Source organism: Somniosus microcephalus, chromosome 16 (genome assembly GCF_052327205.1).
Source record: "Somniosus microcephalus isolate GS21.2 chromosome 16, FLI_Smic_1.0, whole genome shotgun sequence".
In the NCBI taxonomy this organism is placed as follows: Eukaryota; Metazoa; Chordata; class Chondrichthyes; order Squaliformes; family Somniosidae; genus Somniosus; species Somniosus microcephalus.
The window spans coordinates 75,656,530-75,682,640 of NC_141002.1; the positions used below are offsets into that span (position 1 = coordinate 75,656,530).

Below are 26,111 nucleotides of genomic sequence, written 5' to 3' on the forward strand. Positions count from 1 at the left end.
TCACAACCATAGTACGATAGCAAAATACTGCAGATGCTGGAAATCCGAAATAACAACAGAAAATGCTGGAAAAACTCAGCAGGCCAGGCAACATCCATGGAGAGAAAATAGAGTCGACGTTTCGGGTCTAACCCTTTTTCAAAACTGGAAAGGAAATGAAATAGATCGAAAGGCAGGGCTGCGAGAGAACAAAAGAGAAGTGAAGAGACATTAAGGGGGAGAAATTGGGTATAGCCCCGCTCGGGGCGCTAGAATTGGCGATGCGCAAATTTTATCGCCAGGCGCAACTTATCGCCACCTCCAGCGATATTGGGTTGCTGCGCCCCTGAAGGTGATTGCGGCGTTGATTCAGGCGCTGCACGGGAGTCTTAAGGCACTAACCCGGCGGCGCTACTCAATATGGCGGTGTCTGGGCACAGCGCAGGTGCTGTCAATAATCGATTACCCAGAGACATGCTCGCGCCGGCCAGCTCTTAAAGGGGCGGGTCAATTAGGATCAGCAGACACACGCTGCGCCTTGTAGGCCTCAAAATCGGCGCTGTGCTTTCTGTGGCGTTACAAACTTTGAGGATATGGAGAGGGTGAGGCAGAGAGCGGAGCGCTTTACCGATGGGGCATTGGATGCTTTGGTTGGCGCAGTGGAGCGCTGGCGAGCTGTGCTGTACCCCGACAATGGCAGGAGGCCTCATCAGAGCGAGTTCCGCAAGGCTTGGAGGGAAGTTTGTCAAAGAGTCACCTCAACAAGCGTGGTGGCCAGGACTCCTGTGCAATGCAGGAAGAAGTTCAACGACATCACTCGGGTCGTTAGGGTGAGTGCCTTTTTCGCCATCTTCTTCATCCCTCCATCTGCACCTGACATTATGGCCAGAGGGTGCTCGAAGCCCCAATGGCCATCTGTCAGCCAGCACCCATGCCCTTTCTGGAAACACACACGCACATTCTGCTCAATGCATAATGGAAGGGCTATTCTACCATGGGGGGCATGTGATGTCAGCTCAATGCATAATGGAAGGGCTATTCTACCATGGGGGGCATGTGATGTCAGCTCAGGCCAGCATGTTTCATCACTTCCCGTCCTTTCTCCTGCAGGCCAAGCTGGCCAGGAACCGGAGGGAGCAGCATCGTACCGGTGGAGGCCCTCCTCAGCTGCTGACACTGACGGCCCTGGAGGAACGAGTCCACCAGATTGTTGGAGGCCGGATGACTGGTCCTGTCACCACTGGAGCTGCCGGCCCCATTGTGCACTGCAATGGTAAGGTCATCACCTTTTGGAACTCTCTCCTTCCACTTGTTCCCCCCACCAGCATGCTTTTTCACTCTGGACCCATGTCAGAGCATTGAAGCACTCATGCATCCCTTGCTGCCACCCTGTCCTTTCGCTAAAGCCACTCTTCAACCTCCCTGCATTCAGATGCTGCCTCACCAGCTCGGGAGCCGGGCCCTCAAGCTGCCACTGCCACTGACTCCGGAGGCGACGAGCAGGAGGAAGCCGGACCATCCCTGCCACCCTCAGGCGAGCCAGCCCCTCTGCAGACTGGGGAGACTACTTCCCTGGAGGGGAGCGGGGGTGAATGTTCTGAGGAGGAAGCAGTTCCAGGAACCAGCGGGCTGCAGCAACGCAAGGGGGGTAGGGAAGCTCGGGGGCCATCTCCCCGGAGGGCGAGTCAGGCCGCGAGTACTGCTGCACAGAGCGCGGAAGAGGTGCGTTCCCTCGCAGAAATGAGCACCCAGGCTCGGCTCAGGCACACTGAGCTCATGGCTGCAGTGGCAAGGATGCCTGACTCCATCGAGACACTGGCAAGGAGTGTCCAAGACTTCGGGGCAGCACAGGCAAGGAGTGCGCAGGACTTCAGGGCAGCACAGGCAAGGAGTGCGCAGGACTTTGCGGCAGCACTGGAAAGGAGTGCGCAGGACTTTGGGGCAGCACTGCAAAGGACTGTCAAGGACTTCGGGGCAGCACTGGAAAGGACTGTCCAGGGCATCGGGTCATCACTGGAAAGGACTGTCCAGGGCTTCACCGAAGCACTTGCACCTGCCACGCAAGTGCTGAGTGCTGCCACGCAGTCACTCACTGGTCTCATGCAGACGCATATTGACACCATGCGATGAATGACTGCTGCCACCCTCGATGGATCAGGCGGTATTACCCGGGGCCCATGCAGCACCACCGCAGGGCATCAATCTGTGGAGCAGCCGATTGGTGCGCATGCTGCGGTGCGGCCCCTCAGAGTGCCAGCGTGTCGGTCAACCAGGGAGCTGCTGTCCGCTCTCAGGATGTCAGCATTCCTGATGCCACCGCTGGCACATCTCCACTGCAGCTGCCACCACCTGCAGGACAGACTGCTTCCACCCATGCACAGTTGGAGCAGTCAGCATCCGGGCCCTCCAAGGCCAGAGGTCGTCCAGGTCGTCCCTCAGGGGCATCCGCGCTTTCAGACAGCCAGCAGGCCTCCCCCAGCCTTGATGCAGCCACTGGGCTCCCATTACGGAGGAGCTGCAGGGAGGGAAGGGGCCAATCTCGCAAGAGAAGTAGATCACCATCAAGGGGGAAAGAGTAGAAGGTGCTGCTGAGACGTCTTATTTGTAGAAATCAAGGCCGTGGATGCTGGTCTGAATGTTAGTTCTGTTATGGATAGTCTCACGGGTGTGCAAGTCACCTGGTCTGAATGTTAGTTCTGTTATGGATAGTCTCCCGGGTGTGCGAGTCACCTGGTCTGAATGTTAGTTCTGTTATGGATAGTCTCCCGGGTGTGCGAGCCACCTGGTCTGAATGTTAGTTCTGTTTTGGATAGTCTCCCGGGTGTGCGAGCTACTTATGTGTTAGTGTGTTACTTTTGCTTTCTGTAGCCATTGCTTTGTCATGTTGGAAGGAAGCACATTTTGCCAAATAAACAACTTTTTTTATTTACATTGCCCATGTCTGCTATTTACATTCATACTGCCCTTCATAGGTTTTGGGTTATCCGACCGGTTCCATTCGTGCTCCTCGAATGGCACCAAGCATTCCGTCAGAGGGGCCTAGAAGCGGCCTGTTATCAGCCTCTGACGAACGGCCCTTCCAGTTTTATCCTCCCTCTCGTCTTGCTCCTCCTCCTCTGCCTCCTCCTCCTCCTTCGCTGGTGCTTCCAAGTCTGGTGGCATTGGCTGTGTGCGTAGGATGGCGAGGTTATGCAACATGCAGCAGACAACGACGAAGTGGGAGACTCGCTCTGGTGAGTACTGCAAGGCGCCTCCGGAATGGTCCAGACAGCGGAACCGCTGCTTCAACACACCGATTGTGTGCTCCACAATGTTCCTCATCGCCTGATGGCTCGCATTGAAGCGCTCTTCAGCAGGAGTGCTGGGCGAACGGAGCGGGGTCATCAGCCATGGGCACAGAGGATAGCCCTTGTCACTGAGAAGCCAGCCTCCTGGGTGGGCCGGGGCCTCGAAGAGGTCTGCAACTGAAGTCTGGCGCAGGATGAAGGCGTCGTGGCTGCTGCCAGGGAACTGTGCATTGACTGCGAGGATCAGCTGTCGGTGGTCACAGACCAGCTGAACATTCAAGGAATGGAACCCCTTGCGGTTGCGGAACTCCTCCGGATTCAAAACAGGCGCCCGCAAAGCCACGTGCATGCAGTCAATGGCACCCTGCACCATGGGGAAGTCCGCTATTGCTGCGAAGCCCTCTGCGCGCTCCCGCCGCTTCTCCAGTGTCACAGGGAAGGAGATGTACTGCCGCCTCCTTTTAAATAGGGCATCTGTGACTTGACGGATGCAGCAATGCACCGCAAACTGTGCTATGTTCGCGATGTCCCCAGTTGCGGCCTGAAAGGAGCCGGTCGCATAGAAATTCAGGGCAACAGTCATCTTGACAGCCACCGACAGAGAGGTCCTGCACCTTATCTGAGGCTGCAGATCTGGCTGAAGCAGGTGGCACTGCCCAGTCACCACCTCCTTTCTGAAGCGCAGCCTTCTAAGACACTGATCCTCTGACATGTTCAGGTAAGAGAACTGCTGTCTGAAAACCCTGGCAGCGTAAGGTCTGGTGTGGCGACGTCTGTTGGCCCGCCTCCGTCTGGCCATTCCTGCCCCTCTCTCCCTGCGTCTCTGTGCCCTTTCCAAATGGTTCAGCAGCAGGATGTTCCCCTCCAATGCAGCCCCCATAATAACAGCGCACAAGGAATTGAAAGCGTAGTAAATGCTCACCAGCAGCAAGGTGAAGGTCAGAAGGCTGAAGTTCCTCTGGCCAGCGCTGGCTCACTGGTGCAATGGCTCTCAGAGTGCAGCTCAGCAACTCTGTGAAAGTCTCGAGGAAGTTGTGCTCCCAAAATGGCTGCCGCTTTTATACCAGTGCAGTCCCCTTTAAAGAGCGCCCCCCCAGCCCTAGAGCGACTGGGGAACGTTCCAGGTAAGCAGTCCTTATTAGCGCCAGGCAGAACGAAGGGGTGCACCACTGAATTTCCGGTCCGGGGCGCCAAAAGGCGTTGCACACTGAAATGACGTCATGATCTGCCTGCGCCCGCGAGCTGGCACTAAGATTTAGCGCCGGCGCTAAAACCCACTCAATATAGCAAGAGGCGCTGGGTTCACTGCACCCGGGCGAAAATTGGCTAACGCCCCACTTCTCGGCCTCTTTAGGCGCTAATCGCTGACGCAACCAACCAAATTTCTCCCCCTAAGACTCTTGGGCCTAAAATTCGGAAGCTCGCCTGGGCACCGGAAGTCCCGCCCCGGAAGGAGCCGGGAGTGCCAGCGGGATATTCAGTTTGAGCGCCCCAAACGGAAGCGGGGCGCTGCTCGAGGCGCCCCGCGTCCGTCTTGGGGCGCTCAAACTGAATATCGCAGAGCAACGTGCCGCAGCGCCACACGCTGCGGCACAGCGCGCTGCAGTACTGCAGGCCTTCCTCCCCTTCTTAAAGGGGAGGGGCCTGCACCAGCGCGATCTCCGATCACGAGTGCCGGCAAAAGAGCCCGGCACCGAGGAGAAGTGCCGGGCTCTCGGAACACAGCCGGCACTGCCCGGGGGGGATCAGGAGGCCGGGGAGGGCGGCGCGAGGAGGTGCTGGCAGGTGGCCACCAAAAAAAATGGCCGCCCCGCACCTCCCCTTTAGTTTGCGCCACTACCGCCACAGGTAGGCCCCCCTGAACCGGTCGCGATTTGCGACCGGCGCTACGGGGGGGTGGGGGCGCGACCCAATATCGCATTCGGGGCAGTAGCGGGGCGCTGCGCACACCGATGATGTCATCGGTGGCGGCGCAGCGCTACAGGCTAATGCCGCCATTAGTGCCCCGCTAAATTTCGTGGGAGGCGTGGCCAGTGGCGCTAAAGCCACTGAGTGCCCTCTTTAGGTGCTAACTGGTGGCGCAGCCCACTGAATTTCTAGGCCTAATGTCTCTTCACTTCTCTTTTGTTCTCTCGCAGCCCTGCCTTTCGATCTATTTCATTTCCTTTCCAGTTTTGAAAAAGGGTTAGACCCGAAACGTCGACTCTATTTTCTCTCCACGGATGTTGCCTGGCCTGCTGAGTTTTTCCAGCATTTTCTGTTGTTATTTCCTCACAATCATAGCTTCACTTCACCCTCACACACTGATGCAAGACTCACACCCACGTCTCACAACTTGCACACAGCTATTCAATCATGGCAGACACGTCACCCAAACACATTGCACCACACTCACTGACACACTTCCCTTTCTCTTGCAGGCAAAGGTGGCGCACAACTGCTGAGAGTGGCAGCAGATGGGTGGAGGGGAAGGCAGACTTCAGAACCTGACGGAGCTGGAGGAAGCAGTTCTCAACATAATTGGAGGGGCAGTCACAGAATCCATGGTGAGCTAGGAATTTGAAAGCATTGCTGACGATGATGGTATGTTCATACCTAATCCTTCTTCTCACATCCCACTTCCCCCTCATCCCATAATCTCTTCTCAATTACAAGCTGCTGATGGTGTATGCATGGATATCAAGCTTCCCCCACTGCGCCCCCCTCACCACAACCTGACCCTTGTGCCTTTCTCCTTTCAGATACCCAAGAACTTCAAGCTGGCCAGCTAGTCCTCTAAGTGATGGAGGAGGAGGACAGTGATCGAGGAGAAGACACACTGGCACTGCATCTGACACATGCAGACACCAGCTCAGAAAATGGTACTGCATGTAGCTGTAGAGGGTAGTACATGGTGTGTCACAGGGCATGAGTGGGCTGCAGCCAGGCCAGGGAGAAAGGGTAGCTCAGGTGCCAACTCCCCAGAGAGCAAGTCCGCATACAAGTTCTGCTGCACAGGACTCAGATGATGACCTCGATGGGGCGGCTTTCAGAAAAAGGGTGAGGGGCATGCACACAGAAATGGTTTGTGCAATGGAAAGCCTGCCAGTGAGCCTCTTGTCAGTGTCAAAGAGTATGGAGGAGTCTGGCTCCAACATTACACGGGGCTTTGTGCGGAACTTGGAGTCCGTGATTTCCAGGATTTCCTTGTCGACCCAGCCATGATGCTGCATGTGATGGGCAATCTTGCAGTTCCATTGCAGCACAGATAGAAACAACCCAATATCTCAGTGCTGCAGTGGAAGCTCAGACTGCTGTCATTGTGGCTGGGTTTACGAGTGTGGAAAGTGGCTTGCAGGGTCCAACAACACACAGCAATCTGTTCCCCAACAGATGGCTAGGAATGCTGAGGCGCCGCCCCAGTGGGGTGGCAGTGGCTCCGTGGAGCAAGAACCTGCTGTCCTCTCTCAGGATGACAGCATTCCTAGTCGCACCACTGCCATTCAGCCAGTGCCCTTGCTGCTGCCTATCATCCAGCCAGCCCAGATTACTGCCGGCCATGCCGAGGTGGTGCAGTTTACAGCCAGACCTTCTAGGCCCAGAGCTGCTCGAGGTCGTCCTGCAAGGCCATCTACAGTCTCCCCCACTGAAAGTCAGCAGCCTTCCACCAGCCATGCTGCAGCCACTAGTGAGGGAGCACTTCGTAGGAGCACTAGAGTAGGAAAAGGTACACGAAAGACAGACACTAAGGGAATGCACAAGGGTGATTAGTTGACATTGTTATTTTGATTTGAATTTGATAAATTTATAAATTATGTTTGGAATGTTTGTTTTGTGGTGGCTCTCATTTCAGTTTTGTGCCCAGGAGGATGCTGTGATGTTCCATGACAGAGGGATGGTAAGATGGGGAAGTGGTGAGCAATGGAGATCTGGGGTTTCATTCACTGGAACCGGAGTCTGATGAGGCGCTCACAGACAGACTGTCCGGAATGGAGTTCTGCTGTCTGCCTCCTCTCTTCTTTCTCCTTCTCTTCCTCGTCCTCTTTCTCCTCCTCCACCAGAGGTGGTCCTAGAACCCGTGGTGGCAAGTGCTGCGCCTTTCTGATGGCCAAGTTGTGGAGCATACAGCAGACCACCATGAAATGGGACACCGGCGTGTACTGGAGGGCTGCTCCCGAGCATTCAAGACAGCGGAACCATTGCTTTAGCACCTCGATGGTCTGCTCAATGAGGTTCCTTGTGGAATCATAGCTGTCATTATATGAGTGCTGGCCACGAGTGGTGGGGTTGGGGAGGGGTGTCATCAGCCAGGTGTAGAGTGGATAGCCTTCATTGCCGAGCAGCCACCCTTGGGTTTAACGTGGTGGCTGGAAGATTGGTGCCACACCAGACTGGCACACGATGAAGACATCATGACTGCTGCCAGGATACCGGGCATTCACCATTACGATGCGCTGGGCGTGGTCACACAACAACTGCACCTTAAGTGAGTGGTAGTCTTTGCGGTTACGGAACATCTCAGGCACACGCAAAGCTGCGTGTGTGCAGTTGATGGTGCCCTGCTCCATGGGGAAGCCTGATATCCTGGCAAAGCCACATGCACCTGCTCCTTGTTCAGAAAGAATACAATGCAGTCCCTTCTCCTGGAGTAACAGAGGCTCTATGACCTCCCGGATGCAGCGATGGACGACGAACTGCGAGGTGTTAGCTAGGACGCCGGCTCCAGAAAGATCCGGTGGTGAAAAAATTGAGGGTCACGGTGACCTTGAGGGCCGCTGTGAGAGCTGTCATCACCCTGCTCTGAGGCTGCAGGTCCTCCTTTGGTGGTCACAGAACTCTGGTGCAGATAGGAGAAGTGCTCACTGAAGACCCTAGATGGGTAAGGCCTCCTGCTGAGAGCCCTCCTGTCCCTCCTCCTCCACCCTATGCGAGCATCTTGTCCTCTTTTTTGCTGCCTCCGCTCCAGCTCCCTGTCATACTCGAACATGAGGAGGACTGCAAGTAGAGTCCCCATGACTGAGAGCAAGTGCTGTGAGCAGAACTCTTTAAATGAGAAGCAAGACGTTCTCCACTTGCAGCAACACACCCTGTCACATCAGCAACTTGAAACAACTCTAGAAAGCTTTAACAGTTGTACAAACTCACACAGCCAGTAGAAATGAAAAAGCAAGTAAGCTGCAAGTTGTTGATAATCTCATTAAATAGCCCTGCTGTGAGGTCCTTCTTGCTGCTGAATGCATGGTCAGCTGGTTGTGACTAGGAGAGGGCGTTAGATGGAGCGGTGATGTCCAATATGACAGATTGTGCAATGCTGATTTGATGAACGATCATTGACATCACAATCTGCCGCATCTAAATATCTGCAGTGAGCACAAGCAACAGCAGCGCTGCTGACCGCCCCAAAATAGCAACCACCGCGTTCCGTGGCGGAAGCGAGGCGGCCGTCATTTTTCAGCAAAATCAGCATTAACGGCTGGCGCTAGACCTCCCAATTTCACGGCCATAGGCACTGTGTCTGGGCTCCACTTTGCTTAATAAAGAATAGGTCTGTATCAATAGTGATTATACGTACCCTATATATAGGCCATAAAAATTTGCAATACTGGCAGTTACGTTGGGATTGTACCCACTGGTGCCCTCCAGCACTAGCACTGCTGAAGTTTGAGGAGTCAGTGAGATGACACCTCCTCTGTATGGGGCTGGTAAGTGGCTTAGTTGCCAAGATATCATTAGGTTTAGAGCAGTTATTGAAAAGGACAAGGAAAAATCACATGTGAAAATACTCAACTGGAGGAGAGCTAATTTTAGTGAGTTGAAAGGGGATCAGGCCCAAGTGGATTGGAATCAAAAATTGTCAGGTAAAACAGTAACAGAGCAATGGGAGGCCTTCAAATAAGAAAGAGTTTGAGTACAGACTGGACACGTTCCAACAAGGGGGAAAGGAGCTTCCTGGATGACTAAAGATATAGGCTGGAATTTGCAGTCAGTGGTGAAGCGACGGCGCTCGCCGCTGACCTCGAAGAAAGCTGTCCACAAAGATCCAGCGATCTCTGTTGCGTGAATTTCAGCTCTCTCAATGCTAATTTCATGCTGGCATCAAGTCTAGGGGATCTCCAGCGTCCAGCAACAGTGATGGCTTCAAGTTGGCTAAGCAGCCAATCACATTGAAGAATTCTCATAGCCAGCAAACCAGCACTGATTTTCCTTCACTTTTTAAATCATTTTAGACAGCGAAATAAATATTGGGACATACACATAGGATTAAGGTGGAAGCTGAAATATCATAAACAAACTGTAAAAAAAAAGACATTAAAAGCCATGGAATTTTTAAAATTTGACGTTCCATAAATATAAAATTAGTTTTTCAAGACCAGAACGGTTGTTTAGCAGTAATTATGAATCAGTACGCCATGAAAAACCCAGTTACACCCCATTTTCAGGGTTTTTTAAAGAGCGATATTACAGGGTAAAAGCCTAAGTTCTTGTCAGTTCCGTGATTTTTCAAAGATTGTGGGCTCCAGGGAGGTCAACAGCGCATCCTATGGAGAAGCGTAGAATCACTGACAGCAACCTCTGGAATTCCTCGTTTATGTGCGTATGCCTATCTCCAGAACTTTGTCAGTTTCAGAAGGGCAATGACGGCAACTGCTGACAGTTCGTTGTCATTACCACTGCAAAATCCGGGCCATTGAGAGTAAAGTGAAACAGAAAAAGGAGGCTTATGGTAAATGTCCGGTTCATAGTTTAGTAGAGAACCAAGCTGAATACAAAAAGTAAAGAGGAGAGCTGAAAAAGGAAATAAGAGGGGCAAAGAGAATATATGAGAATAGATTAGCAGGTAACATAAAAGAGAACCCAAAAGTCTTTTATAAACATAGAAATAATAAAAGAGTTGTCAAAGGAAGGGTGGAGCCGATTAGTGACCAATAAGGAGATTTTCTTCAGGAGGCAGAGGGCATGGCTGAGGTACTAAATGAATACTTTGCATCTGTCTTCACTAAAGAAGAGGATGCTGCCAATGACACAGTAAAGGAGACAGTAGAGAAATCGGATAGGATAAAAATAGGTAAAGGGGAGGTATTTAAAAGGTTGGCAGTGCTGAGAGTAGAAAAGTCACCCGGTCCGGATGCGATGCATCCTAGGTTGCTGAGGGAGGTAAGGGTGGAAATTAGAGAGGTTCTTGTGGTGTATGTAACCGTTCCACCTTTAAGAGAACTATTTTAAGAGATGCACTACTTTATCTTGGCTGCTGTATACTGTAATACCGGTGGTGACCACACCGGTATATAAGTGCTGTGTAATGGTTTATTGGGCAGTTCAGCCTGACCTTCGACTAGTAAAGACCTGTTGAATTTATTCTTGTGGTCTGTGTGCAGTGATTCTTAGTAACAATAACTAGAACACACAGACTTAACAGTGGCGACGATGACGATCTTACCCTGCGGCAGAGATATATCCAAGGCAGTTTAACGGGCGTCGAGACGAGGCATCCGCCCTCATCATCCTGCTGAGAAAAGACTCGGGTCTGAAGAGCAAGGAAGAATCCTGACACGAAGCCTTCCATCAGCAACAGGCAGTGATCATCCCTTCTACCACGGTGGTGGGTAAGCCGATCAGCGACGAGCAGCAAGTCGGCCACGTTGGCTGTGAAGTAGGGGAGGGAAAAACGGAGGATATAAGGGCGGAGAACTCGACCACGGCCGGGGAAAAGAGCCGGACAGATGTCGGGGCCAGAGGCGCTGAGACTGGGGCAGCGTAAGGCACGGGAGCCGCGGTGAATGCAAACACAGCCGGTGTAAAAGACCGGGCTGCAAGCGGGCTGGGAGACGCAACAGCGTCGAGAGAGAGCTCGACCGCGACCGGGGAAAAAGGCCGGGCAGCTACCGAGGCCGCGAGGCGTGGGAGAAAATTAAAATAATTTTAAAAAACCGCGGAGAACTCAGCCGCAGCCGGGGGAAAGGACCGGACTGCAAGAGGGGCTGGGAGGCATGATTTGAGAACCGCTGGGGAGGGCGAATGCAGCATCGGCAATCGCCATTACAGCCAGCGGGGGAGAAAGGCAAACGCGGGAAGCCGCCATTTTCGTAGGCGGGGGAAGAAGACAAGCGTGGGAAACTGCCATTTTGAAAAAAATAAATAAATAAATAAAAGTAAAATTTCTTTTTGTTTCTCAAGAAGATTGCGAGGATGTCTAAGCGTGGTAACATCAACGATTTTGATGCCGATGTTGAAGATTGGGCCACGTATGTAGAACGCATAGAGATTTATTGTAAGGCAAATAAAATATCAGATGAAGATAAAGCACTAACCTTACTAAACTCAATGGGTGCGAAGACATACGGGCTATTGAAGCATCTTCTATCACCAGCTAAACCGGCGGATCAGGCTTTCGCTAATATTGTTGCTGTCCTGAGAAATCATTTGAACCCCACACCGCTGATGTTAGCGGAACGATTTAAATTTTATGCGAGAACGCAACTGAAAGAGGAAAGCAACGCGGAGTATTTAATTGAACTGCGTAAGCTAGCGAAATACTGTCAGTTTGGGGAAAGACTGACAGAGGCACTGAGAGACAAATTCGTGTGTGGATTGTCGAAAGAAGGAACACAAAAGCAGCTGCTTGAAGAGAATGATCTTACACTTGATAAGGCTGTCACTATTGCAGCATTGCACGAAGCCGCAGCGAGAGGCACTGCGGAAATGCAGCTGAAGGCAGCGGTACTCAGCGTAGATCAAATGGCTTTGGGTACAGCGAAATGTTATCGTTGTGGAAAGACAACACACGATCAGAACCAATGCTGGTTTAAAAATCAGGAATGTAGAAAATGTGGCAAGCTTGGTCACATAGCTAAAGTATGCCGGTCAGGAAAGAAGACCAGCAACAAAAAGTCACCGCAGGAAAAGTGCAGAAAGGTACATAAGGTGGCTGAGAAGAGTTCGGATGAACAGAATTCGGATTCAGACTCCAACTGCAAGGAACTGGGTAGTCTGAGAATTCACAATGTGAGTAAGGAAGCTGACCTACAAACTATCTGGGTCACACTTCAGATAGCAGGAGTCCAAGTGAAGATGGAATTGGACACCGGATCAGCGTTGACGGTCATGAATAAGCAAGATTACAAAAGGTTATTCACACATATTGTGGCATAGTGGTTAGCACTGTTGCCTCACAGCGCCAGGGACCCGGGTTCGAATCCGGGTTCGAATCCGGCCTCGGGTGACTGTCTGTGTGGAGTTTGCACATTCTCCCCGTGTTTGCGTGGGTTTTCTCCGGGTGCTCCGGTTTCCTCCCACAGTCCAAAGATGTGCGGGGTTAGGTTGATTGGCTATGATAAAAAAAAAATTGACCCTTAGTGTTAGGGGGATTAAATACGTGGGGTTACGGGGATAGGGTGGGATATGTGTTGGTGTAGGGGTTACAGGGATCGGGTGAGATATGTGTCGGTGCAGGCTCGATGGGCCGAAATGGCCTCTATCTGTACTGTGAGGTTTCTGTGATTCTGTGATATTCCCCTACGGGATACGGAGATAGTATTGCAGACATACACGGGGCAAAGAGTATACCCCATCGGAAAGATAAAAGTCAAGGTGGTACACAAGGGCAAATGGCATAGTGGTTAGCACTGTTGCCTCACAGCGCCAGGGACCCGGGTTCGAATCGGGCCTCGGGTGACTGTCTGTGTGGAGTTTGCACATTCTCCCCGTGTTTGCGTGGGTTTCCTCCGGGTGCTCCGGTTTCCTCCCACAGTCCAAAGATGTGCGGGTTAGGATGATTGGCTATGATAAATTGACCCTTAGTGTTAGGGGGATTAAATACATGGGGTTACGGGGATAGGGTGGGATATGTGTTGGTGTAGGGGTTACGGGGATCAGGTGGGATATGTGTCGGTGCAGGCTCGATGGGCCGAAATGGCCTCTATCTGCACTGTGGGGTTTCTGTGATTCTGTGATTCTGTGAATGGACTTATATGTACTACCTGAGGGAGGTCCACCACTTCTGGGACGGGAGTGGATCAGGAAAATAAATATGGACTGGCACTCCCTAAAAGCAATAACGGTAGGTTCCGGAAAAAAAGATGTCAAACTTGAACGATTGTCCAGAATATTGGATGAGGCTAAAGAGGTGTTCCAACAGGGACTGGGAACACTGAGAGGAATTACGGCAAAAATCAAGATTGCAGAACATGCAAACCCGAAATTTTTCAAAGCCAGACCGGTACCTTATGCGATACGACCTGCTGTGGAAGCTGAGCTGGAAGGGCTAGAACGTTCAGGAGTACTGTCTAAGGTGGACTGGAGTGAGTGGGCCATGCCCATTGTTCCCGTCATGAAGCGTTCATCGAGTAACAAGCCAGGGGAACCGGGGAAGGTCCGCATCTGTGGAGACTTCAAGATCACGGTTAATCCGGTGCTTCACACGGTGCAATATCCGCTTCCGCGGATTGAGGATATCTTTGCTTCATTGTCTGGCGGGAAACACTTCACCAAGATAGACCTGGCGCAAGCGTACTTACAGATGGAAGTTGAGGAAGAGTCGCGCCAGTATCTCACAATCAACACGCACAGAGGCTTGTATCGATATAATAGACTGGTTTTTGGAGTGGCTTCGGCTCCAGCAATTTGGCAGAGGGCCATGGAGCAGGTATTACAGGGAATTCCAAGCACTCAATGTTACTTGGACGATATCCTGATTACAGGAGATGACGATGAGGAACACCTTGCAAATTTGAAACTGGTGCTCACCAGATTGAAGGAATATGGACTTCGAGTTAATCGCCAGAAATGTGAGTTCTTTCAGAAACGGATCTCGTACTGTGGTCATGTCATTGACCAGGAGGGGCTGCACAAGTCACCTGACAAGATCGAAGCTGTTGTGAAGGCTCCCGCTCCGGAAAATGTATCCCAGTTGAGGTCGTTCCTAGGGTTGATTAACTATTACCATAAGTTTCTGCCAAATCTATCCATGGTGCTGCACCCGCTGAACGCTCTTTTGCAGAAAGAAGTACCATGGAAGTGGAGCGAGGACTGTAAGAAGGCCTTTCGCAAAAGCAAGGCATTGATCACCTCAGAGGAAGTGTTGGCTCACTTCAACCCAACGCTACCTATTCGTTTAGCTTGTGATGCTTCTCCTTATGGTATTGGAGCAGTACTCGCACACAAGTTGCCAAATGGCTTGGAAAGGCCAGTCGCATTTGCATCCAGATCATTGACCTCCACTGAGCGCAACTATGCTCAGATAGATAGGGAGGCTCTCAGCCTTGTGTGGGGAGTAAAGAAGTTTAATCATTACCTGCAGGGCCAGAAGTTTACACTGCTGACAGACCACCAGCCGTTGGTATCCATTTTTAACCCTAAGAATGGTGTTTCGGTGATGACAGCACAGAGGCTCCAGAGATGGTCCCTTTTCCTAGGGGCGCATCAATATCAGATAGAATTCAAAGGTACAAAGCAGCATGGTAATGCTGATGGGCTGTCGCGCCTGCCACTGCCTACTGAGGAGGAGGCACCGACGGTTGGCCCGGTGGAGTTATTTCACTCGACCATCATCGAATGTTTACCTGTCACCAATGCAAATATTGAAAGGGAGACTAGGAATGACCCGACACTGTCCCGGGTCTACGAATTGACAGTAAAGGGATGGCCAGCCCATGGTGATCCACTGTTACCGGCATTCTCAGCAAGACGAGAACAGCTGTCCATCTGTCAGGGAACATTGATGTATGGAACAAGGGTGATTATCCCTCCTAAGTTAAGAGAGAGAGTTCTAAAAGAACTACATGAAGGTCATCTGGGGGGAGTCAAGATGAAAAGCCTTGCTAGGGCTTATGTGTGGTGGCCGGGTATCGACCAACAGATAGAGGATCTGACGAAAAGCTGCTCAGGGTGCCAAAAAGTCCAAAATGCACCTCCAATTGCACCGCTGCATCCATGGGAATGGCCTTCAACCCCATGGCAACGTGTACATATTGACTTTGCTGGTCCATTCATGGACTCCATGTTTTTAATTGCGGTGGACGCACATTCTAAATGGCCAGAAGTGATTAAAATGACTACCACTACCTCGGAGAAGACGATCGCGGTGCTAAGAACGATATTTGCAAGAAATGGATTGCCAGAGCAAATATGTTCAGACAACGGACCACAGTTCGTGTCAGAGGAATTCCAGAAATTCCTGAAGAAGAATGGGGTGAAACATTATACCTCTGCCCCATATCATCCAGCTACGAATGGGCTGGCCGAGAGGTTTGTACAGACATTCAAAAAGGCAATAAAGGCCATGAGCGAAGATCAGATTCCACTGCAACACAAGGTGGACAATTTCCTACTGGCATATCGAAACGCCACCCATGCAACAACAAACCAAAGTCCTGCCATGATGTTCTATAACAGGAGGTTGCGGTCCAGGTTGGACTTGTTAAAACCAAATGTGCGGAGGGAAGTCGAAAACAAACAGTTCCAGCATATCAATAACAAGCCCACTCGGAGTTTTGAAATAGGACAACCGGTGTTAGCCAGGGACTATAAAAACGAGAACTGGCAATCTGGAACAATTCGGGCCAGACAAGGACCCCTGATGTACACGGTAGATGTTGGTGAAAACGTAATGCGACGTCATGCTGACCAACTGGTGGGATCGAGAACAAGGGTCGAGCCCATGGTTACGACAGAGACAACCGTGGAGGAAGTTAGTGAACCTGAAACATCTACCTCAGAAGTGAATATACCTGATGATGATGTCCTATCCATAGGGGATCAACTAGATGAGTCACCCCAGCAACGAGAACCAGAGACCCCTGAAAGGCGTTATCCATCTCGGATCAGGAGGCCTCCTCAGAGACTGAATCTGTGAACTGTTTTTACATGAAGTTGTGTATATATGTTATGTTATGTTAAATGGGGAATATATACTGTTAAGCTAAAAAGGGAGGATTGTGGTGTATGTAACCGTTCCACCTTTAAGAGAACTATTTTAAGAGATGCACTACTTTATCTTGGCTGCTGTATACTGTAATACCGGTGGTGACCACACCGGTATATAAGTGCTGTGTAATGATTTATTGGGCAGTTCAGCCTGACCTTCGACTAGTAAAGACCTGTTGAATTTATTCTTGTGGTCTGTGTGCAGTGATTCTTATTAACAATAACTAGAACACACAGACTTAACAGTTCTGACCACAATTTTCCAATTCCTCTTTAGATATGGGACTGGTGCCAGAGGACTGGAGGACTGCAAATGTTACACCCCTGTTCAAAAAAGGGAGGGGGATAAACTCGGCAACTGCATGCCAGTCAGCCTAACGTCAGTTGTGGGGAACATTTCGAGACAATGGGGGTGATGTTGCCTATGGGGACGTGATGGAGGCGGGGCTCCCACTTGTCGAGTTTTAGTCCCACCTCCATCAACGGACGGCCAACACGCTATTTTCCCTTGATTGACCTTGTTAAGCCCACCCAGCAGGCTTAGCAGGCCAATTAAGGGAAAGCCGGTGACAGAGAATGTCAGCGTATGACGTTTCATGACAGATGAATTGTTATCATTTGACAGCTTTGAGGAGCTGTCAAACAGTGACATTCTCTGTTGTTTGGTGAGCTCTTGTACTCAAGGCTCACCAAACCTATTTTCTGAGCAGAAAGCAGATGGCTCTTGCATCAGAAAATGCAGCAGCCAGTCTGTCATCTGTGCCGTGGAGATGCCGGAGCCTCCGGATCCCCAACGGTTGAAGCCTGCAGGAAGAAACAAAGGTAAGGAAACTTTTTCTAACACTTTTCACTCCCCTCACATACTTACCTCTCCACACATGCACCCATCACTTACCTCCACAGCGCACTTTTCGACCCCTCTCACCCCCGCAGACCCACTGCTCATCTCACTGACCCTGGCAGGGTTTCCCGACGTCGGGAAGCCCACACTTCTGTTGGGAAAATGGGGATAATCCTCTTAACTGCCTGTTAACAGGTAGATAAAAGGCAGTTAAGTGGCTGTAGTCCCCTTCCCGCCTCGAGGAGACGGGACCCGGCGCGGGTCGGGTACCCGCCTCCTGGGAAGATGGCACGGAGGTGGGTTGGGGGCGGGATGGGTATCCACCCCCAGTTTCTGCCATTTTCCTGGTAGTCCCACCTCCAAACCCACCTCCCCAGGGTTGGCAAAATCACCCCCAATAATCCAGGACAAAATTAATTGACACTTGGAAAATTATGGGTTAATAAATGAAGGCCAGCACAGATTTGTTAAAGGCAAATCGTGTTTGACTAACTTGATTGAGTTCTTTGATGAAGTTCTTTGAGAGGGTTGATGAGGGTAGTGCAGTTGATGTTGTGTATATGGACTTTCAAAAGGTGTTTGATAAAGTACCACATAATAGACTTGTTAGCAAAATTAATGCTCAGGGGATTAAAGGGACAGTGGCAGCATGGCTACAAATTTCGCTAAGAGACAGAAAGCAGAGTAGTGGTGAACGGTTGTTTTTAAGATAGGATGGAAGTGTGCAGTGGTGCCCCTCAGTGGTCGGTGTTGGGATCACTGCTCTTTTTGATATATATTAATGACCTGGACTTGGGTATACCTGGCATAATTTCAAAGTTCGCAGATGACACGAATCTCGGAAATGTAGTAAACAGTGAGGAGGATAGTAACGGACTTCAGAAGAACATAGACAGACTGGTGAAATGGGCAGACACATGGCAGATGAAATTTAATCCAGAGAAGTGTGAAATGATTCATTTTGGTAGGAGGAATGAGTAGCGGCAATATAAACTAAATGGTACAATTTTAAAGGGGCTGCAGAAACAGAGACCTAAGGGTATATGTACACAAGTCTTTGAAGGTGGCAGGGCAAGTTGAAAAGGCTGTTAAAAAGGCATTCAGGATCCTCGGTTTTATAAATAGAGGCATTAAATTACAAAGAGACATTGATAGATTAAGTGAGTGGGCAAAACTGTAGCAGATGGATCTCAACGCAAGTGTGAAGTCATCCATTTTGAACCAAAACATGATAGACCAGAATACTTTTTAAATGGTGAAAAGCTAGGAACAGTGGAGGTCCAAAGAGATTTAGGGCTCCATGTACACAGATCACTAAAATGTAGTCGTCAGGTACAAAAAATAATCAAAAAGGCTAATGGAATGTCAGCCTTTATAACTAGGGCTAGGGGGAGAAATTCGGTATCGCCCCATTTGGGGCGCAATTATCGGCCAGGCGCAAAGTTTAGCGCTTGTCGCTAATTATCGCCTCCGACTGCAAACTTGGCTTCTATCACCCCTGGAGGTGATTGGAGCGCTAAATCAGGCGCTACACACCTCTCTTAAGGCACTAACGCCGAAGAGCAAGGTGCTACCTCAGAGCGCTGGCGAAGCTCATGTGATGTCAGTAAGCAATGGAACACAGACGCACTGGCGCTAGCCAGTTCTTAAAGGGAAGGGTCGATCTTGCTCACCATCCACACCCTGCTCATTGCAGCCTTGAATCTCGGCCTGGAGAGACCGGTACATCAAATCTGCTGGAAAGAACAATGGAGAAGCCCAGGGAAAGAGCTCAGAGTGCAGCCCCCACAGTCTCTTTTAAATCGATGCAAAGAAGGTCAAATCAAAATGAACCTGCAAAGTGCTGCTCAGTACCCAAAACTCCTTCACACAGCGTTGAATCTCTCCAGAAGTCTCTCTCTCTCTCTCTCTCTCTCTCTCTCTCAGAATGTGTGGTGCAAAAATATCGCCGACAAAAAAAGGCAGGAAGCGGTCGTCTTTAAATAGCGCTCCCCCAGTCCCTTCCCAACTGCAAAACGCTCCCCTCAACCTGTCGTTGCTAGCGGCAGGCGGTAAGGCAGGGGGGTGCCACTCAATATCCAGTCTGGGGCGCTACCGGGGTGTTGCACGCTCGACTGACGTCATGATCTACAGGCGCAGGAGATCATGGTAGTAATGTTTACTGACGCTGCAAAATGTCTGGTCAATTTAGCGAGTGGCGCAAACATCGCCACGCCCGGGAGCTAGTTGCTTTGCGCCCCATTAAATGGGAGGCGCAAACCAACTGAATTTTTCCCCCCTAGAATATAAAGGGGAGGAAGTTTTGCTACAGCTACAAAAAGCCCTGGTTAGACCACATCTAGAGTACAGTACCGTGTACAGTTCTGGGCACTGCACCTTGTAAGGATATATTTGGCCTTCGAACGAGTGCAGTGCAGTGCAGATTCACCAGAATGTTACCAGGGCTTCAAGGATTAGATTATGAGGAGAGATTACATAAACTAGGCTTGTCTTCCTTGGAATATAGGAGGTTTAGGGGTGATTTCACTGAGGTTTTTAGGTTTTTGAAAGGAATTAATAGAGTAGATAGAGAGAAACTTTTTCCACTGGTAGGGGAGTCGAGGACAAGGGGAAATAACCTTAAAGTCAAAGCCAGGCAATTCATGAGAGAAGTTAGGCAACATTTCTATACACAAAGTGTGGAACTCTCACCCACAAAAAGCAGTATATTCTTGCTCAATTAATAATTTTAAATCCGAGGTTGATAGATTTTTGCTACCCAAGGGTATTAAGGGATATGGAGCCAAAGTGGGTGAAGTTAAGATACAAATCAGCCATGATCTCACTGAATGTTTGAGGGGCTGAATGACCTATTCATGTTCCTATGTTCCTAAAAGCAAGGAAATTATTCTAAACCTTTTATAAAATACTGGTTAGGGCTCAGCTGGAGTATTGTGCCCATTTCTAGGCACCACACTTCAGGAATGATGTCAAGGACTTAGAGAGAGTGCAGAGGAGATTTACTAGAATGGTATCCGGGATGAATGACTTCAGTTATGTGGAGAGACTAGAGAAACTTGGCTTGTTCTCCTTGGAGCAGAGACGATTTCAAAAGGGAATTGGATAAATGCTTGAAGGGAAAAAAATTTCAGGGCTATGGGGAAAGAGCATAGTTCTTTCAAAGGGGGGAATTTTGTGGGGCGTCAGTGGACGCGATCGGTGGTGGGTCGGGTGGGAAAATGGTTTGTTTTGACAGCAAGTCGGGACCTCGCTGTCAACCCACCACCATGCGCCTTTCCCAAATGTCGGGTCTGTCAGCGCTGAGCAAACCCAACACGCAGTGGCAGGGGAGGCAATTCAGGTCATTACGACCTTGTTAACAGAGGATTAAGAACTATTTTCAGCTCAACTTCCAGGTTCACGCTACTCGGGGATCACATCAGGTAAGCAAGGCAGGAGTTGAATGGCCATGGAATTATCTCATTACTTGACATTTGCAAATGTGCTATAAAAGCTCCCATCTCATAACTGTTCACTTTCCAAGCTCACAAGCTGTTGCTTACCGCATTTGGAAGCGAGATTGAGCTTTATGCAGGTTGCAAGTGTTTGGAGCAAACTCTCTATCCAGTGTCACCTTATTGGAATAACCTCTCTCATCATTGATAGATTGCTTCTGCCATCTCAACTTCACCTGCCATCTATTACATTGGAATGGGTACTGTTTATACTGTTTCATCTTTGTCCTCAGAATCTCACCACGATCAGCCACAACATCAGCAGCACCAGGCATACCAGCAGCACCAACAACATCAACCTTCTTTGCAATCAACTGATGCTGCACAGGACAGAGGGCATCAGCACCTGACCACATTGCTGTGCGGGAAGCCCTCACCATGGACAGATTTACTTCACTGACGCTGTACACCCTAGCTGCCACATGATGCGCCAGGTTGGCACCACCCTACACCAACACCATAAAGAATCCCCACAATGCCCAAGCCATTCCTTTCACATTCATCAGCATTGCGGGAGGTACCATTATGTCTCACCATTCACTGCAACTCACTAAGCCACTTCCAAAGGTTCACACAAATCTGTCCAAGAACGCAAGTGTTGAAAATAAAGATTTCAGTGTTTGACAGCACATTAACAGAAACTTCACATGGTTAAAACACACAAGTGCCTACCCTTGTGTGTTGATAGTTGGTATGATTGGACTAGGATGAGGGTGCGTGTGAGGGGTGGCTAATGAGATGGGAAAGTGATAATGTAGTTAGAGAGGGATGGGTGGAGGTGCAAGGTAAGTTGGTGTGAGTAAGGATGTGCAGGAGTAGGGTAGGGAAGGCAGAGTGATGGGGATGTGATGAGTGACACAGCAGGATGAGGTTGAGTGTGGCTTTGCAGTATCGTTTTGTGACCTGCTCAGATCATTGAAAGGTTTGCGCGACTGCAGTCTGGTCCTCCTGACGACATCCCTGCTTGTGTCCTGCTGTGAAATGTGCAACCAGGCTGTGTTGATCTCCTGAGGAGGTCTCTTTCGCCCATGGGAGAGCCTGGGTGCAGGTGAGCACCTCTCTGCAGTGCTTGTCAATGTTTGCAGCACCTCAATGCTGTAGAACACGGACAACACAAATTTCAAAATTAATTTGCGCATGATCCCTTTAAGGAAACCGGCTGATGATGCATCATCAAATGACGTCATCAGACCCGCTTGGCCGGGAAATGCACTGGGTGGGCTTAACCAGCCCAATCAGAGGAAAATCATTTTGGACAGCGGGCTGGAGCCAGCAGCGAGGCCGGGAACTGCCACCGACGTCGCCCGCCACAGACCCGCCAAGGTTGGTAAAATCCAGCCCACAGAGCCGGCACAGACACAATGGGCCGAATGTGGTCTCCTTCTGTCCTGTATCATTCTATGATTCTACCAGTGCATCTTAGATAACTGCCTGCTCCATGCTGTCAGAAACTTCAGAGATCACCAGTTATCTAGAGAGCTGCCCAGAACACTACCCACCACCCCCACCCCCCTCACCTTTCGTTAGCAGCCTGCAGAAGGGGGCAATATTGACATTTTGTAAGAAAGAATTTACCAGCTTTGAGTCCAGGATTCTGTCCTGGCCTGGGCACACCCCCACTTTTCCCACTGGGGCCCATTGTGTCTTTCTAGATGTCAGTATGCTTCATATGACTCATTATACCATCCTCCAGTCTTACCCTGGGTCCTTTATGGACCAGCTTAGGGAGCCCCTCCCCCTGGCCCCACTGCATTTGCATCACTAGCCTTGTAAGGAGCAGTGGACATCCGCCCTTTAAAAGGCCAAACAGGAAATCACAACTCAGATTGGGGTCTGGCTATCAAGCTTTCCTTGTAATTCTTGCTGGATCTATGGTGAGAGTCCACCGGAATAGCTGAAGAAATTTGGCCCCATGTTGTTTTGCACAGTTCCACGGAAGCGCATTTGGAGAACATCACTGCTGGGCAGCAGCAGTGCATGGGAATTAAACATACCTGAGAAAATAACTAAACAATGGCAGTTTAAAACTACAAACCACTCCCATATTCCACTAGCTGTGCTACAAGGGCTGCATCTGAACCCAAGTGGAAAGATCTACACAGTTCACGTACTCTGTCAAAATTGATCAGTGCTCAAAATAAAGGTGAGTAAAGCTACATAAAAATTGGTGAAATATAGAACTGTTTTCATATATATCTTCTAATAATTCTATTACTGGATTCTGTTTTCAACCTCTATAGATTTCAGTTAGCACTGTAGTCATCAAGCTTCTAAAAGATTTTGTAAATTGTCCAACAATTCATAGATAAAAAATGTAACAATTTATAAAATCATATATTTAAAGTAAATTTGTTACCAATTCAAAAGTCTGTAGCATACCAGTTTCTGTTATATCTGTAATGAGAAATGTTATTCCTAGGTTATTATACTGAAGTATTAAAATTAAAATTTTGATTTCCAATAGGTTTTTTTCTCACAGACAAAAAACCCTATTCGGTGTTCTGGGCAATATTATGGTCATACAGTCATAGAGTTATACAGCACAGAAAGAGCCCTTCGGCCACATTGTGTCTGCGCTGGCCATCAAGCCCTATCTATTCGAATCCCATTTTCCAGCACTTGGTCCATAGCCTTGTATTTTATGGCGTTTCAAGTGCCCATCTAAATGCTTCTTGAATGTTGTGAGGGTTCCTGCCTCTACCACCCTTTCAGGCAGTGAGTTCCAGATTCCAACCACCTTCTGGGTGAAAAAGTTTTTCCTCAAATCCCCTCTAAACCTCCTGCCCCTTACCTTGAAACTATGCCTCCTGGATTTTGACCCCTCTACTAAGGGGAAAAGTTCCTTTCTATCTATCCTATCTATGCCCCTCATAATTTTGTACACCTCAATCAGGTCCCCCCTCAGCCTTCTCTGCTCCAAGGAAAACAACCCCAGCCTGTCCATTCTCTCTTCATAGCTGAAACGCTCCAGCCCAGGTAACATCCTGGTGAATCTCCTCTGCACCCTCTCCAATGCAATCACATCCTTCCTATAGTGTGGTGACCAGAACTGCACACAGTATTCCAGCTGTGGCCTAACTAGCATTTTGTACAGCTCCATCATAACCTCCCTGCTCTTATATTCTATGCCTCGGCTAATGAAGGCAAGTATCCCATATGCCTTCTTAACCACCTTATCTACCTGTCCTGCTGCCTTCAGGGATTTATGTACATACACACCAAGGTCCCTCTGATCCTCTGTCCTTCCTAGGGTCCTACCATTCATTGTGTATTCCCTTGCCTTGTTAGTCCTCCCAAAAAGCATCACCTCACACTTTTCAGGGTTAAATTCCATTTGCCACTGTTCTGCCCATCTGACCTACCCATCCATATCATCCTGTAGCCTGAGGCTTCCCTCCTCGCTATTTACCACTCCACCAATTTTAGTGTCATCTGCGAACTTACTGATCATACCTCCTACATTCATATCTAAATCATTAATGTACACTACAAACAGCAAGGGACCCAGCACCGATCCCTGTGGTACACCACTGGACACAGGCTTCCAGTCGCAAAAACAACCTTCGACCATCGCCCTTTGCCTCCTGCCACTAAGCCAATTTTGGATCCAATGTGCCAAATTGCCCTGGATCCCATGGGCTCTTACCTTCTTGACTAGCCTCCCATGCAGGACTTTGTCAAAAGCCTTACTGAAGTCCATGTAAACTACATCAACTGCACTACCTTCATCCACACACCTAGTCACCCCCTCGAAAAATTCAATCAAATTGGTTAGACATGATCTCCCCTGACAAAGCCATGTTGACTATCCTTGATTAATCCTTGCCTCTCCAAGTGGAGACTAATTCTGTCCCTCAGAATTTTTTCCAATAATTTCCCTACCACTGATGTTAGGCTCACTGGCCTGTAATTCCCTGGTTTATCCCTACTACCCTTCTTGAATAATGGTACTACATTAGCTGTCCTCCAGTCCTCTGGCACCTCCCCTGTGGCCAGAGAGGTTCTGAAAATTTGTGTCAGTGTCCCTGCAATCTCCTCCCTTGCCTCACACAGCAGCCTGGGATGCATCACATCTGGGCCTGGGGATTTATCCACTTTTAAGCCTGCTAAAACCGCTAGTACCTCCTCCCTCTCAATGCTAATTTGTTCAAGTATATCACAATCCCCCTGCCTGATTTCTATGCCTACATCATCCTTCTCCATAGTGAACACAGATGCAAAATATTCATTTAAAACCTCACCCACACCTTACAGCTCTACACACAGATTGCCACTTTGGTCCCTAATGGGCCCTACTCTTTCCCTGGTTATCCTTTTGCCCTTAATATACTTATAAAACACCTTGGGATTTTCCTTTTTTTGCCCGCCAGTGTTTTTTCATGCCCCCTCTTCGCTCTCCTCATTTCTTTTTTAAGTACCCCCCTGCACTTTCTATACTTCTCTAGGGCTTCCACTGTTTTTAGTCCTTTGTATCTGCCAAAAACCTCCCTTTTTTTCCTAATCCATTCTTGTATATCCCTTGACATCCAGGGTTCCCTGGACTTGTTGGTCCCACCCTTGACCTTTATGGGAACATGTTAGCGCTGTACTCTCTCTATTTCCTTTCTGAATGACTCCCACTGCTCTGATGTGGATTTTCCTACAAGTAGCTGATCCCAGTCCACATTGGCCAGAACTTGACTTATCATATTAAAATCGGCTTTCCCCCAATTTAGAACCTTTATTTCTGGTCCATCTTTGTCCTTTTCCATGACTACCTTAAATCTCACCGAATTATGGTCACTGTCACCAAAATGCTCTCCTACTAACACTTCTACCACTTGCCCGGCTACATTCCCTAGAATTAGGTCCAGTACCGCCCCCTCTCTTGTAGGACTTTCTACATGCTGGCTCAAAAAGCTCTCCTGGATGCACTTTAAGAATTCCACACCCTCTAAGCCTTTCACACCCTGACTATCCCAGTTAATATTGGGGAAGTTGAAATCCCCTACTATTATTACCCTATTATTTCTACACTTCTCTGAGATTTGCCTTCATATCTGTTCCTCTATCTCCCCCTGACTGTTTGGGGGCTTATAGTACACTCCCAGCAAAGTGCTTGCCTCCTTTTTGTTTTTAAGTTCTACCCATATGGCCTCATTAGATGAACCTGCTAAGATATCATCCCTCATTACTGCAGTAATTGACTCCTTGATTAATATTGCGACACCCCCTCCTCTTTTACACCCCCCTCTGTCTTGCCTGAAGATTCTATACCCCGGAATATTGAGCTGCCAGTCCTGTCCCTCCCTCAACCATGTCTCTGTGATAGCAACAATATCATACTCCCATGTGTTCATCAACACTTTCAATTCATCTGCCTTACTCGTAAGACTCCTGGCATTAAAATAAATGCCATCCAGCCTTGCCATACTCCCTTGTGTTACATATTTGCTCTGCCTTCCAGACTGACTTGTTTTTTCCTCTATATTTGGCTGTGCATCACCCCCTACTATAGCTCCACTCCGTATCCCATCCCCCTGTCAAGTTAGTTTAACCCACCCCCCACCAACAGCACTAGTTTGTGAAATCCAGATTTTAATATTACATCTCTTTTGTTACTGGAGGACC

General features: G+C 49.3%; 1 long non-coding RNA gene across 1 annotated transcript in view; it reads left to right on the forward strand.

Annotated features, from left to right (window-relative positions):
- Window positions 1–23,011, forward strand: part of LOC147106296 (uncharacterized) — a 59,763-nt gene extending 36,752 nt beyond the window's left edge. Inside the window, exon 4 of the long non-coding RNA XR_015081476.1 lies at window positions 20,735–23,011. This is a non-coding gene — a long non-coding RNA (uncharacterized LOC147106296). The remainder of the gene's footprint in view (window positions 1–20,734) is intronic.
- Window positions 23,012–26,111: the final 3,100 nt, after the last annotated feature.